A 12,730-nucleotide genomic window follows, 5' to 3' on the forward strand; every position below is an offset into this window, starting at 1 on the left:
ATATGATTACTGGAAAAACCATAGCTTTGACTAGATGGACCTTTGTTCGCAAAGCAATGTCTCTGCTTTTTAGTATGCTGTCCAGCTTGGTCAAAACTTTTCTTCCAAGGAGTAAGTATCCTTTAATTTCATGGCTCCAGTCACCATCTGCAGTGATTTTGGATCCCCAAAATATAAGTCTCTCATCATTTCCAGTGTTTCCCCATCTATTTGCCATGGAGTGATGGGACTGGATGCCATGATCTTAGTTTTCTGAATGTTGAGTTTTAAGCCAACTTTTTCACTCTCCTCTTTCACTTTCATCAAGAGGCTGTTTAGTTCTTTGCTTTCTGCCATAAGGGTAGTGTCATCTGCATATCTGAGGTTATTAATATTTCTCCCAGCAATCTTGATTCCAGCTTGTGCTTCATCTGGCCCAGCATTTCGTATGTTCTACTCTGCATATAAGTTCAGTAAGTGGGGTGACATTCTACAGCCTTGACATACTCCTTTCCTGATTTGGAACTAGTCTGTCATTCCATGTCCAGTTCTAACTGTTACTTCTTGACCTGTGTACAGATTCCTCAGGAAGCAGGTAAGGGGGTCTGGTATTCCCATCTCTTTAAGAATTTTCCACAGTTTATTGAGATTTATACAATAAAAAGCATTGGCATAGTCAATAAAGCACAGTAGACTGTTTTCTGGAATTCTCTTGCTTTCTCAATGATCCAACCAATGTTGGCAATTTGATCCCTGGTTCCTCTGCCTTTTCTAAATCCAGCCTGAACATGGGAAGTTCAAAGTTTACATACTGTTGAAGCCTCACTTGGAAAATTTTTAGCATTACTTTGATAGTGTGTGAGATGAGTGCAATTGTGCAGCAGTTTGAACATTCCTTGGCAATAACTTTCTTTGGGATTGGAATGAAAACTGACCTTTTCCAGTCCTATGGCCACCTGAGTTTTCCAAATTTGCTGGCATACTGAGTGCAGCACATTCATAGCATCATCATTTAGGATTTGAAATAGCTCAACTGGAATTCCATCACCTCCACTAGCTTTATTCCTAGTGATGCTCCCTAAGGCCCACTTGACTTTGCATTCCAGGATGTCTGGCTCTAGGTGAGAGATCACACAATTATGGTTATCTGGGTCTTGAAGATTTTTTGGATAATGCTTATGTGTATTCTTGCCATCTCTTCTTAATATCTTCTGCTTCTGTTAGGTCCATACCATTTTTGTCCTTTATTGTGCCCATCTTTGCATGAAATTTTCCCTTGGTATATTTAATGTTTTATTACCCTTTCCTTTATTTGTCAAATTCCCCCTTTAGGGCAGTTGTAGCCACTGAACTATTTCATGTCCCTATAGTTCTGTCTTCTCAAGATTATGATATATAGAGAATCTCATATAGTATATATCCTTGGAAGCTCACCTTTCCTGCAGCTTAAGACATTTTAGATCCATCCATACTGTTAGAAGTAATGACGTCTTTTTCTTTGTATTGTTGAATGTTATCCATTAAATGAATTTGTCAAGGTTTGTATATCCATTCTCCACTTGAGGAACATTTGAGTAATTTCCAGACTGCAGCAGTTACAAACTGTTATTCATAATCAGTTCAATTTAGTTTTTCAGTCATGTCCAACTCTTTGCAACCCCATTGACCACAGCACACCAGGCCTCCCTGTCCATCACCAACTCCCAGAGTTTGCCTAAGCTCATGTCCATTAATTTGGTGGTGTCATCCAATCATCTCATCCTCTGTGCTCCCCTTCTCCTCCTGCCTTCAATCTTTCCCAGGGTCAGGGTCTTTTCAAATGAGTCTGCTCTTCACATTAGGTGGCCAAATATTGGAGTTTCAGTTTCAACATCAGTCTTTCCAATGAAAACTCTAACTGATCTCTTTTAGGATGAACTGGTTGGGACTCCTTGCAGTCCAAGGATCTCTGAAGAGTCCTCTCCAACACCACAGTTCAAAAGCATCAATTCTTCAGCGCTCAGCTTTCTTTATAGTCCAAGTCTCACATCCATACATGACTACAGGAAAAACCATAGCCTTGACTAGCCTTTGTTTGCAATGTAATGTTTCTGCTGTTTAATATTCAGTCTAGGTTGGTCATAACACTCCTTCCAAGGAGCAAGTGTCTTTTAATTTCGTGGCTGCAATCACCATCTGCAGTGATTTTGGATTTCCAAAAATAAAGCCTGATGCTGTTTCCACTCTTTTCCCATCTATTTGCCATGAAGTGATGGGATGCCATGATCTTTGTTGTCTGAATGTTGAGCTTTAAGCCAACTTTTACACTCTCCTCTTTCACTTTCCTCAAGACGCTCTTTAGTTCTTTTCACTGTCTGCCATGTGTGTTGTCATCTGCATATCTGAGGTTATAAATATTTTTTCCCAGCAATCTTGATTCCAGCATTCTGTCTATCAGATATAGTCCCTTAAATCTATTTCTCGTTTCTGCTGTATAATTGTTAGGGATTTGATTTAGGTCATACTTGAATGTCCTAGTGGTTTTCCCTACTTTCTTAAATTTAAGTCTGAACTTGGCAATAAGGAATTCGTGATCTGAGCCACTGTCAATTGCCAGTCTTATTTTTGCTGACTGTATAGGGCTTCTCCATGTTTGGCTGCAAAGAATATAATCAATCTGATTTCAGTGTTGGCCATCTCATGACGTCCATGTGTAGTCTTCTCTTGTGTTGTTGGAAGAGTGTGTTTGCCATGACCAGTGCGTTCTCTTGGCCAAACTCTATTAGCCTTTACCCTGCTTCATTCTGTACTCCAAGGCCAAATTTCCCTGTTACTCCAGGTGTTTCTTGACTTCCTGCTGTTGTGTTCCAGTGCTTTATAATGAAAAGGACATATTTTGGGGGTGTTAGTTCTAAAAGGTGTTGTAAGTCTTCATAGAACTGTTGAACTTCAGCTTTTTCAGCATTACTGGTCAGGGCATAGACTTGGATTGAGTGGCAAGTGGCAGTTGCCCCGTGCTGGAGTGCTGAACACCTGAGAGGAGATACCCCACATCCAAGGTCAGGAGTAGCAGCTGTGCTTTGCAGCCAAGAAGAGATACCCCATGTCCAAGGTAAGAGAAACCCCACTACGATGGTAGGCACTGAGAGAGGGCATCAGAAGGCAGACAGACTATAACCACAATCACAGAAGACTAACCAATCTAATCACATGGACCACAGCCTTGTCTAACTCAGTTAAACTAAGCCATGCCATGTAGGGCCACCCAGGGCAGACGGGTCATGGTGGAGAGTTCTGACAAAATGTGGTCCATTGGAGAAGGGAATGGCAAACCACTTCAGTGCTCTTGCCTTGAGAACCCCATGAACCCTATGAAAATCAAAAAGATAGGACACTGAAAGATGAACTCACCAGGATGGTAGGTACCCAATATGTTCCTGGAGATCAGTGGAGATAAAACACCAAAAAGAATGAAGAGACAGAGCCAAAGCAAAAACAACACACAGTTGTGGATGTGACTGGTGATAGAGGCAAGGTCCGATGCTGTAAAGAACACTATTGCATAGGAACCTGGAATGTGATGTCCATGAATCAAGGCAAACTGGAAGTGGTCAAACAGGAGATGGCAAAACTGAACATCAACGTTTTAGGAATCAGCGAACTAAAATGTACTAGAATGGGTTATTTAACTCAGATTACCGTTATTCATATTAATAGGTTTTTTGTGTGTAAATATAGATTTTCATTTTATTTGACTAAATACCAGAGTGGGTTTGCTTGTTGTTTTCTAAAGTATATGTTATTTTTATAAGAAATTGCCAATCTATTGTCCAAATTTATTGTAATGTTTTACATTTCTATCATCAGTGAATGACAGTCCCAGTTTTCGGACAGCCTCTGTAATATTTGGTAGTTTATCCTTATTTTAGACATTATAGTAGGTGCATATCCCATTTAACAGGTATAAAATCTAATTGTGTTTTTAGTTTGCATCAGTGACTAAAAATGTGGACTATATTTTCCTGTGCTTATTTGCATTCTCTGATTCTTCATTGGTGAAGTGTCCCTTTCTAATTATTTATCCAGTTTTGTAATTGTGCTATTTGGTTTTTGCTTGTTGAGAGTTTGTCTATATCTATATATCCTGGATACAAGTCTTCTTTCAGACATAACTTGCAAATATTTTCCAAAGTCTGTGGATTAATTTGTAATTTTCTTAATAATGTATTCACAGAACAGAATTTCCTTATATTGATAAAATCGAAAATGCTTTGTCTGACCCAAGATCCCAAATTTCTCCAGTGTTTTATTTGGTAAGACTTACTTTGCTGACTAAGGTCCGTCTAGTCAAGGCTATGGTTTTTCCAGTGGTCATGTGTGGATGTGAGAGTTGGACTGTGAAGAAGGCTGAGCGCCAAAGAATTGATGCTTTTGAACTGTGGTGATGGAGAAGACTCTTGAGAGTTCCTTGGACTGCAAGGAGATCCAACCAGTCCATTCTGAAGGAGATCAGCCCTGGGATTTCTTTGGAAGGAATGATGCTAAAGCTGAAGCTCCAGTACTTTGGCCACCTCATGCGAAGAGTTGACTCATTGGAAAAGACTCTGATGCTGGGAGGGACTGGGGGCAGGAAGAGAAGGGGACGATAGAATTGATGGCTGGATGGCATCACGGACTCTATGGACGTGAGTCTGAGTGAACTCCGGGAGTTGGTGATGGACAGGGAGGCCTGGCGTGCTGTGATTCATGGGGTCACAAAGAGTTGGACATGACTGAGCAACTGAACTGAACTGATGGTTATAATTTTTAGTTTGGCTCATGATCTATTTGTGTTAATTTTTATATGTGATGCAAATTTTAGATTTTTTTGTTTTGTTTTGTGAAGGGGCATCTGATTATTATAGCAACATTTCTTAAAAACATTTAACCTCTTAAAAAGTAGCTTTTGCAAAAATCAGTTGGCTGCATTGGGTTTAGTTCTAGACTCTTGTGTTTCATTCATTGGTAGTGTATGATTTCTTTACTATAACAATGTCATGATTACAGTAGCTTTGTATGTATGTTACAAATGTATATCATACAGCATGCAAATATGTTACATACATAAACATACATTTAATATACTAACTATATACATGTAACATACAAATCCGGAGAAGGCAATGGCAAACCCACTCCAGTACTCTTGCCTGGAAAATCCCATGGATGGAGGAGTCTGGTAGGCTGCAGTCCATGGGGTCGCTAAGAGTCGGGCACGACTGAGCAACTTCCCTTTCACTTTTCGCTTTCATGCATTGGAGAAGGAAATGGCAACCCACTCCAGTGTTCTTGCCTGGAGAATCCCGGGGATGGCGGAGCCTGGTGGGCTGCCATCTCTGGGGTCGCACAGAGTCGGACACGACTGGAGTGACTTAGCAGCAGGGGCAGCAGCAACAGCAGCAGCAGCAACATACAAATCATATGTTACATGATTATAGTAGCTAAGTATATATGTTAAGTAGTGAGACTTCCATTTTATTCCTCCTTTTAAAGTAATTGTGTACAGTTGAAATAAGCTGTCATGTTATATTTTAAAATCCTTACTAAGATTTTGACTTAAAATACATGGAGCCTATAGATCATTTTAGTGATAATTGATGTCTTGACAATATTAAGTCTTCTAATACATGCAAATACTATATTTTTCCATTTAATTAGATAGCCTTTGATTTCTTCTATAAGCACTTTTCTGTTTTTAGCACACAAATCTCGCATATGTTTTGTATTTTTGTGCTTAATAATTACATGAATGTACTTTTATAAATGGCACTTTTATGCCTCAATATCAAAATGTTAAATGCACTATAACATATGAGGGCTTCCCAGGTGGCATGAGTGGTAAAGAACATACCTGAAGAGACACAAATTCAATCCTTGGGTTGGGAAGATCCCCTGGAGGAGGGCATAAGAACCCACTCCAGTATTCTTGCCTGGAGAATCCCCATGGACAGAGGAGCCTGGGGTGCTACAATCCACAGGCTTGCTCAGAGTTGGACACGACTAAAGCGACAGCATGCATAAATGGACATATGATTGAATTTTCATATTGATCTTACCCTGAAATCTTGACAAATTATTTTGTTAAAGAATGCTTTTAAAATACTGATAAATGTCTGCCAATAATTAGACATAAAGAATAATTTCAGGAAAGTTGGAAATTTAATGATTAAAATTGTCAATTGATTAGTGGAATCAGTAAATTGGAAAACCTGTGAGCTAATAACATAAAGTTATGAATACACAATGCTATAGAGATTACTTGTAAATTTTGTATAAAATATCCAGTCAGGTGCTTGAAGATGATAAAAAAATATAAAAAAAATTTTTTTGTCCACCTTATGCCGCTTCATGTATACTACACAGATTCTTCAGTGGCTTATTTTGAGAGAGAATTATTTTGTACTAAATTCTGAGTGAGAGAATTAATTTTTCACTAACTGGGAGTTTAGGTATGAAGGAAATTTCCTCAGCAAGCTTACCTTCAGTATGGGTCTGAGTTAAAAATTCATTTTTGCCAGGGATTAAATAATTTTATAAAAATAAAGTCTCAAGCTTTTAAATATATCAGCAAGTATGTTTTCTATCTGAATTAATGGATCTTCAGATAGTCATAATCAGAGGCAGAGAAAATATCTCTCTCCAAAAAAAGTGTTTCTCTTCCAAAAATAAATTTAGGTAAGATTAATATTTTAATATTTTCAGTGAATATTTTTTGTCCTTGTAAGTAGCAATTGAGAATGTGTTGACCTAGCTGATTGGGTCAAGTAACTAGAATTGCACTGAATTTTGACTATTATGTAAATTCACTATGGTTAGAACACTAGTATAAAAGTTTGTCAAAATTACTTTTCAAAAAATTACAAGTCAAGGTAAAAGCTCTATCATCTCAGTGGCATCTGAGCCAAATCTGTCTGCAAAAGGACTTTTTTGTTGGAATAAGTTGTCACATGGCAATTATTGTCTGCAAGCATGAAGTTGTTCCCTATAGTTGGTAAATCTGTGTGTGTATTTACTTGTGAATCTTGGATTGAGGGCAGACCAGGAAGGGACTATATTGTGTCCTGGTTTGCTTTCCAATTTGGAAATTTAGACTTCTATTTTGGCATTTGTCATCTATAATTTGACTTATGCATAAATATGTGTGTATGACATGCTGTGCTTAGTCACTCAGTTGTGCCGCACTCTTTGCAACTCCATGACTGTACCTTCCCAGTATCCTCTGTTCATAGGCAAGAATACTGGAGTGGGTTTCCATGCCTACTTTCAGGGGATCTTCCAAACCCCTGGGTCACACCCAGGTCTTCTGCAATGCAGATGGATTCCTTACCATCTGAGCCACCAGGGAAGCCCCAAAATACTGGAGTGGGTAGCTTAACCCTTCTCCAGAGGAACTTCCTGACCCAGGAGTCAAACTGCAGTCTCCTGAATTGCAGGCAGATTCTTTACAAGCTGAGCTAAAAGGGAAGCCCATATATGTGTGTGTATGATAAATGCACAATTTATAACAGAAATCTTATATTAAGAAGCAATCTTTCTCCAAAAGAATAATTTGTATTATCTGTAGATTGGACATTAGTAATCTATATTGTGTACTAGTAGTCCCACAATTTGACTTGCCTAATTCTTGCCTGGAGAATCCCTAGATAGTGGAGCCTGGTGGGCTATAGTCCAACTCTCAAAGAGCTGGAGATGGGTGACTGACTAAGCAATTAATCACAAACACTAAATTAGGAGAATATTGTTGTTAAACATCTGCCTTCTCTAAATTCTAGCCTAATATGTAATTTGCCCTATGTCAACTTATAAAAAGTTTGGAAAACAAAATAACACGAATCAATATAATACTATTTAATTTCTTCTGTTAGAAAAACAAAATAAAATACCCTTTGTGTCACTGGGACAGCAATTAGATGAACTAATTTATATTCTTATCAGGATATAACACAAGTCTTATCTTAAAATATATTCTCAGACAGAAGTGTTATAAAATAATACTTGTACCAGTATTTAATATTCACCTCTTTTTATGTATAAATATTTTTATTTATTATCAGTTCAGTTCACATGCTCAGTCATGTCCAACTCTTTGTGACCCCTTGTACTACATACAGCACGCCTGGTGTCCCTGTTCATTACCAACTCCCAGAGTTTACTCAAACTCATGTCCATTGAGTCAGTGATGTCATCCAACAATCTCATCCTCTGTTATCCCCTTCTCCTCTTGCCTTCAATCTTTCCTAGCATCAGAGTCTTTTCAAATGAGTCAGCTCTTCACATCAGGTGGCCAAAGTATTGGAGTTTCAGCTTCAGCATCAGTCCTTCCAGTGAAGTCAGGACTGATCTCCTTTAGGATGGATAGGTTGGATCTCCTTGCAGGTCAAGGATCTCTCAAGAATCTTCTCCAACACTGCAGTTGAAAAACATCAATTCTTTGTCGCTCAGTTTTCTTTATAGTCCAAATCTCACATGCATACATGACTACTGGAAAAAAACATAGCTTTGACTAGACAGACTTTGTTGGCAAAGTAATGTCTCTGTTTTTTAATATGTGGTCTAGGTTAGTCATAACTTTTCTTCCAAGGAGCAAGTGTCTTTTAATTTCATGGCTTCAGTCACCATCTGCAGTGATTTTGGAGCCCAAAAAATAAAGTTTGTCACTTTCCACTGTTTCCACTCTTTCCCTGTCTATTTGCCATAAACTGATGGGACCAGACACCATGTTATTAGTTTCCTGAATGTTGAGTTTTAAGCCAGATTTTTCACTCTCCTCTTTCACTTTCATTAAGAGGCTCTTTAGTTCTTTTTGCTTTCTGCCATGTGTAGTGGCATCTGCATATCTGAGGTTATAAATATTTCTCCCAGCAATATTGATTCCAGCTTGCACTTCTTCCAGCCCAGCATTTCTCATGATGTACTGTGCATATAAGTTAAATAAGCAGGGTGACAATATACAGCCTTGATGTACTCCTTTTCCTATTTGGAACCAGTCTGTTGTTCCATGTCCAGTTCTAACTGTTACATCTTGACCTGCATACAGATTTCTCAGGAGGAAGATCAGGTGGTCTGGCATTCCCATCTCTTCAAGAATTTTCCACAGATTTTTGTGATCCACACAGTCAAAGGCTTTGGCTAGTCAATAAAGAAGAAATAGACATTTTTCTGCAACTCTTTTGCTTTTTGATGATCCAACAGATGTTGGCAATTTGATCTCTGATTCCTCTGCCTTTTCTAAAACCAGCTTGAACATCTGGAAGTTCACGGTTCACCTACTGTTGAAGCCTGGCTTGGAGAATTTTGAGCATTAGTTTGCTAGTGTGTGAGATGAGTGCAACTGTGCAATATTTTGAACATTCTTTGGCATTGCCTTTCTTTGGGATTGGAATGAAAACTGACCTTTTCCAGTCCTGTGGCCACTGCTGAGTTTTCCAAATTTGCTGGCATATTGAGTGCAGCACTTTCACAGCATCATCTTTCAGGATTTGAAATAGCTCAACTGGAATTCTATCACCTCCACTAGCTTTGTTTCTAGTGATGCTTCCTAAGGCTCACTTGACTTTACATTCCAGGATGTTTGGCTCTAGGTGCGTGATCACACCATGATTATCTGGCTCGTGAAGATCTTTTTTTGTATAGTTCTTCTGTGTATTCTTGCCACCTCTTCTTAATATCTTCTGCTTCTGTTAGGTCCATACCATTTATGTCCTTTATTGTGTCCATCTTTGCCTGAAATATTCCCTTGGTAGCTCTAATTTTCTCTAAGAGATCTCTAGTCTTTCCCATTCTATTGTTTCCTCTATTTCTTTGCACTGATCACTGAGGAAGGCTTTCTTTTCTCTTCTTGCTATTCTTTGGAACTCTGCATTCAAAAGGGTATATCTTTCCTTTTCTCCTTTGCCTTTCCCCTCTCTTCTTTTCATAGCTATTTAAGGCCTCCTCATACATTCATTTTGCCTTTTTTGCATTTCTTTTTCTTGGGGATGGTCTTGATCACTGCCTCCTGTAAAATATCAGGAACTTCCATCCATAGTTCTTCAGGCCTGCTTTCTATCTGATCTAGTCCCTTGAATCTATTTGTTACTTCCTCTGTATAATCATAAGGGGTTTGATTTAGGTCATACCTGAATGGTCTAGTGGTTTTCCCTACTTCAATTTAAATCTGAATTTGGCAATAAGGAGTTCATGATCTGAGCTACAGTCAGCTCCTGATCTTGTTTTTTCTGACTTTACAAAGCTTCTCTATCTTTGGCTGCTAAGAATATAATCAATCTGATTTTGGTATTGATCATCTGGTGATTTCCATGTGTAGAGTCTTCTCTTTTGTTATTGGAAGAGGGTGTTTGCTATTTATTTTAGGAGACCTCAAGTAATTGAGGGCTGTGTAAAAATGTGTGTCTTCTACCAGTTCAGTATGTATACATCTCATTTCACCTCATTTTGATGTGAGACTTTAAATTTTAAAACACAGAATCAGCGTTACATGTTTAATTTGGTTTAAAAAATACTTATATAAACTCTCAGGATTTCTTTTTCCTTGTGGGATGTTAGAGGTCCAATACTCTCTTACTCCTGCTCTATTTATAGCTACCCAGGTGGTCCTAGTTGTAAAGAACTGGCTTACCAATGCAGGAGACTAAGAGATGCAAGTTTGATCCCTGGGTTGGGAAGATTCCCTGGAGGAAGAAATGGCAACTCACTCCAGTGTTCTTGCTGGGAAAATTCATGGACACCAGAGCCTGGCAGGCTATATAGTCCATGGGGTCACAGAGAGTTGGACACAATAAGCGACTTATCATGCACCCAGTCTCTATATCCTCTCTTGTTAACAATGTGAGATTATTTTTTTCTTAATGTGTCAGATGATAACTTTAGGGAGAGCTAATATTTTAAAATTCTTTAACTTGAGTAAATGTGTTATGATTATTAGTAAAATTGCATTTGGAGGACAGGTCTTAAAAAATAATTTTTCAGCTTGAAAAAAACAAGCTTCACTGTTGAAAATGTGAAGACACAAATGAATTATTAAGATGACACTGGTGGTAAAAAAAAATCTGCCTGCCAATGCAGGAGACTGAAGAGACATCCCTGGTTGGGGAAGATGCTCTGGAGGGAGGCAGGGCAACCCACTCCAGTATTCTTGCCTGGAGAAGTCCATGGAGAATGGAGGCTACACTCCATAGAGTCACAAAGAGTTGGACATGACTGAAGTGACTTAGCATTCAAAAAGTGTGTATATGGTGGTGTTTTTAGTGACTGATGCTCTTCTGAGGTCTTTTATACCACAATTTAATTTATTTGTCTCATCACCTCATAGAATGGTTGTCTCCTTTTGAATCACTTGCCAAGATCTTGAGGTTAAAGTTAATGAAGAAAGGAATGGTCATGTGATACCACTCCAGATAACACCCTCTCTACAGCCAGTTCTATGTATTGATACAGAAAGCTAACAATTTTTACTTTTTAAAACGCAAGGTAACTCCTATTTAGTGAAACTAAAGTTATAAGCGGCATTTTAAACTAATTATCCTATTTTCCTACAGAATAACTTTTCTCTCTTTTGCATACAAATATAAAAGAAAAATGTAATTTTCATTTGAATAATTTTCATGTACCTCCTGAGTTTTGATCTTAACCAGAAGTGAATAAACAACAGGCTTTCTTTTCTTTCCTATTCTTTTTTTTTTGTTTCTCCTTTTAAGCATTCTCCTTTCTTTTTTCCTGAATTTTCAGTCTAGAGATAAGGGTCACACAATTTTTTAAACAAAAAGTAACTTCAAGATTTTACAGTTGGATATTGTGAACACTTTTCTATTAAGAGGAAGTTTTATTCAAAAGCTTTAAATTAAGAATTAGAGAATTCTAATCTTACATAAGACTGTATAATATCAAGATAATTGGATTTTAATCCAAAATTCACTTAATGCTTCTAGGTAAATTAAATTCCTCAGCAAATTGAATCCTTAATGGGCTTTAATTTAAGCATGACTGTATATTTTATTCCTATTGCAATAGTGCAGTTATTAGAACAAAATGGGTAATAACATGACAATTTATTCAGACACTAGGATTTCGCACATGTTCTAAAATGAGTAAAGCTTTTTAAAAGAGCATATATTTGCTTTGTAGACCACATGAGTTGATGTCTAAGCTCATATTTGGGAGAAAGATAAATGCATTTTTATAATTGTTACAATTTAGATAATCCATATCTTCTAAATAAGATCTAGCAAGACAGATAGTACAGAACATTATGTACATTTCTATAATCGTTATATATAAACAATTAAATATTCTGGATCTCCTTCATATATAAATGTATAATTTCTCATATGATATATTATAATAAAATGTTTTACAATTCATTCTAATAGTGATCTGAATATATTTTCTGGAAACCTAATTGTGTTTAAGAAATCTGGAAAAATACAATACCAAGATAACTCATGCTGACTGAGAAGAACAGTCTTGAAAAGATAAAATGTGTAGTTTTCCAACTCACTGTAAAAAAGTTATGCAGATAAGAGTAATAGATGTGTATGTGTGTGCATATGTGGATATGAAAATTAAAATATTAAGATATTTATAGATATTAAATATCAAATATCAAATAAACTGTAAAGGAAACTTGCTCTTAATGTCAGCTAGAGAATGACCTGTTTATTAATCAAGTCACCTAATGTTCTGAGTTATAATTTTCAATAAGAGATATTTATTAAATTCAAATGGAAAGATTTAA

Source organism: Ovis aries, chromosome 10 (genome assembly GCF_016772045.2).
Source record: "Ovis aries strain OAR_USU_Benz2616 breed Rambouillet chromosome 10, ARS-UI_Ramb_v3.0, whole genome shotgun sequence".
Classification (NCBI taxonomy): Eukaryota; Metazoa; Chordata; class Mammalia; order Artiodactyla; family Bovidae; genus Ovis; species Ovis aries.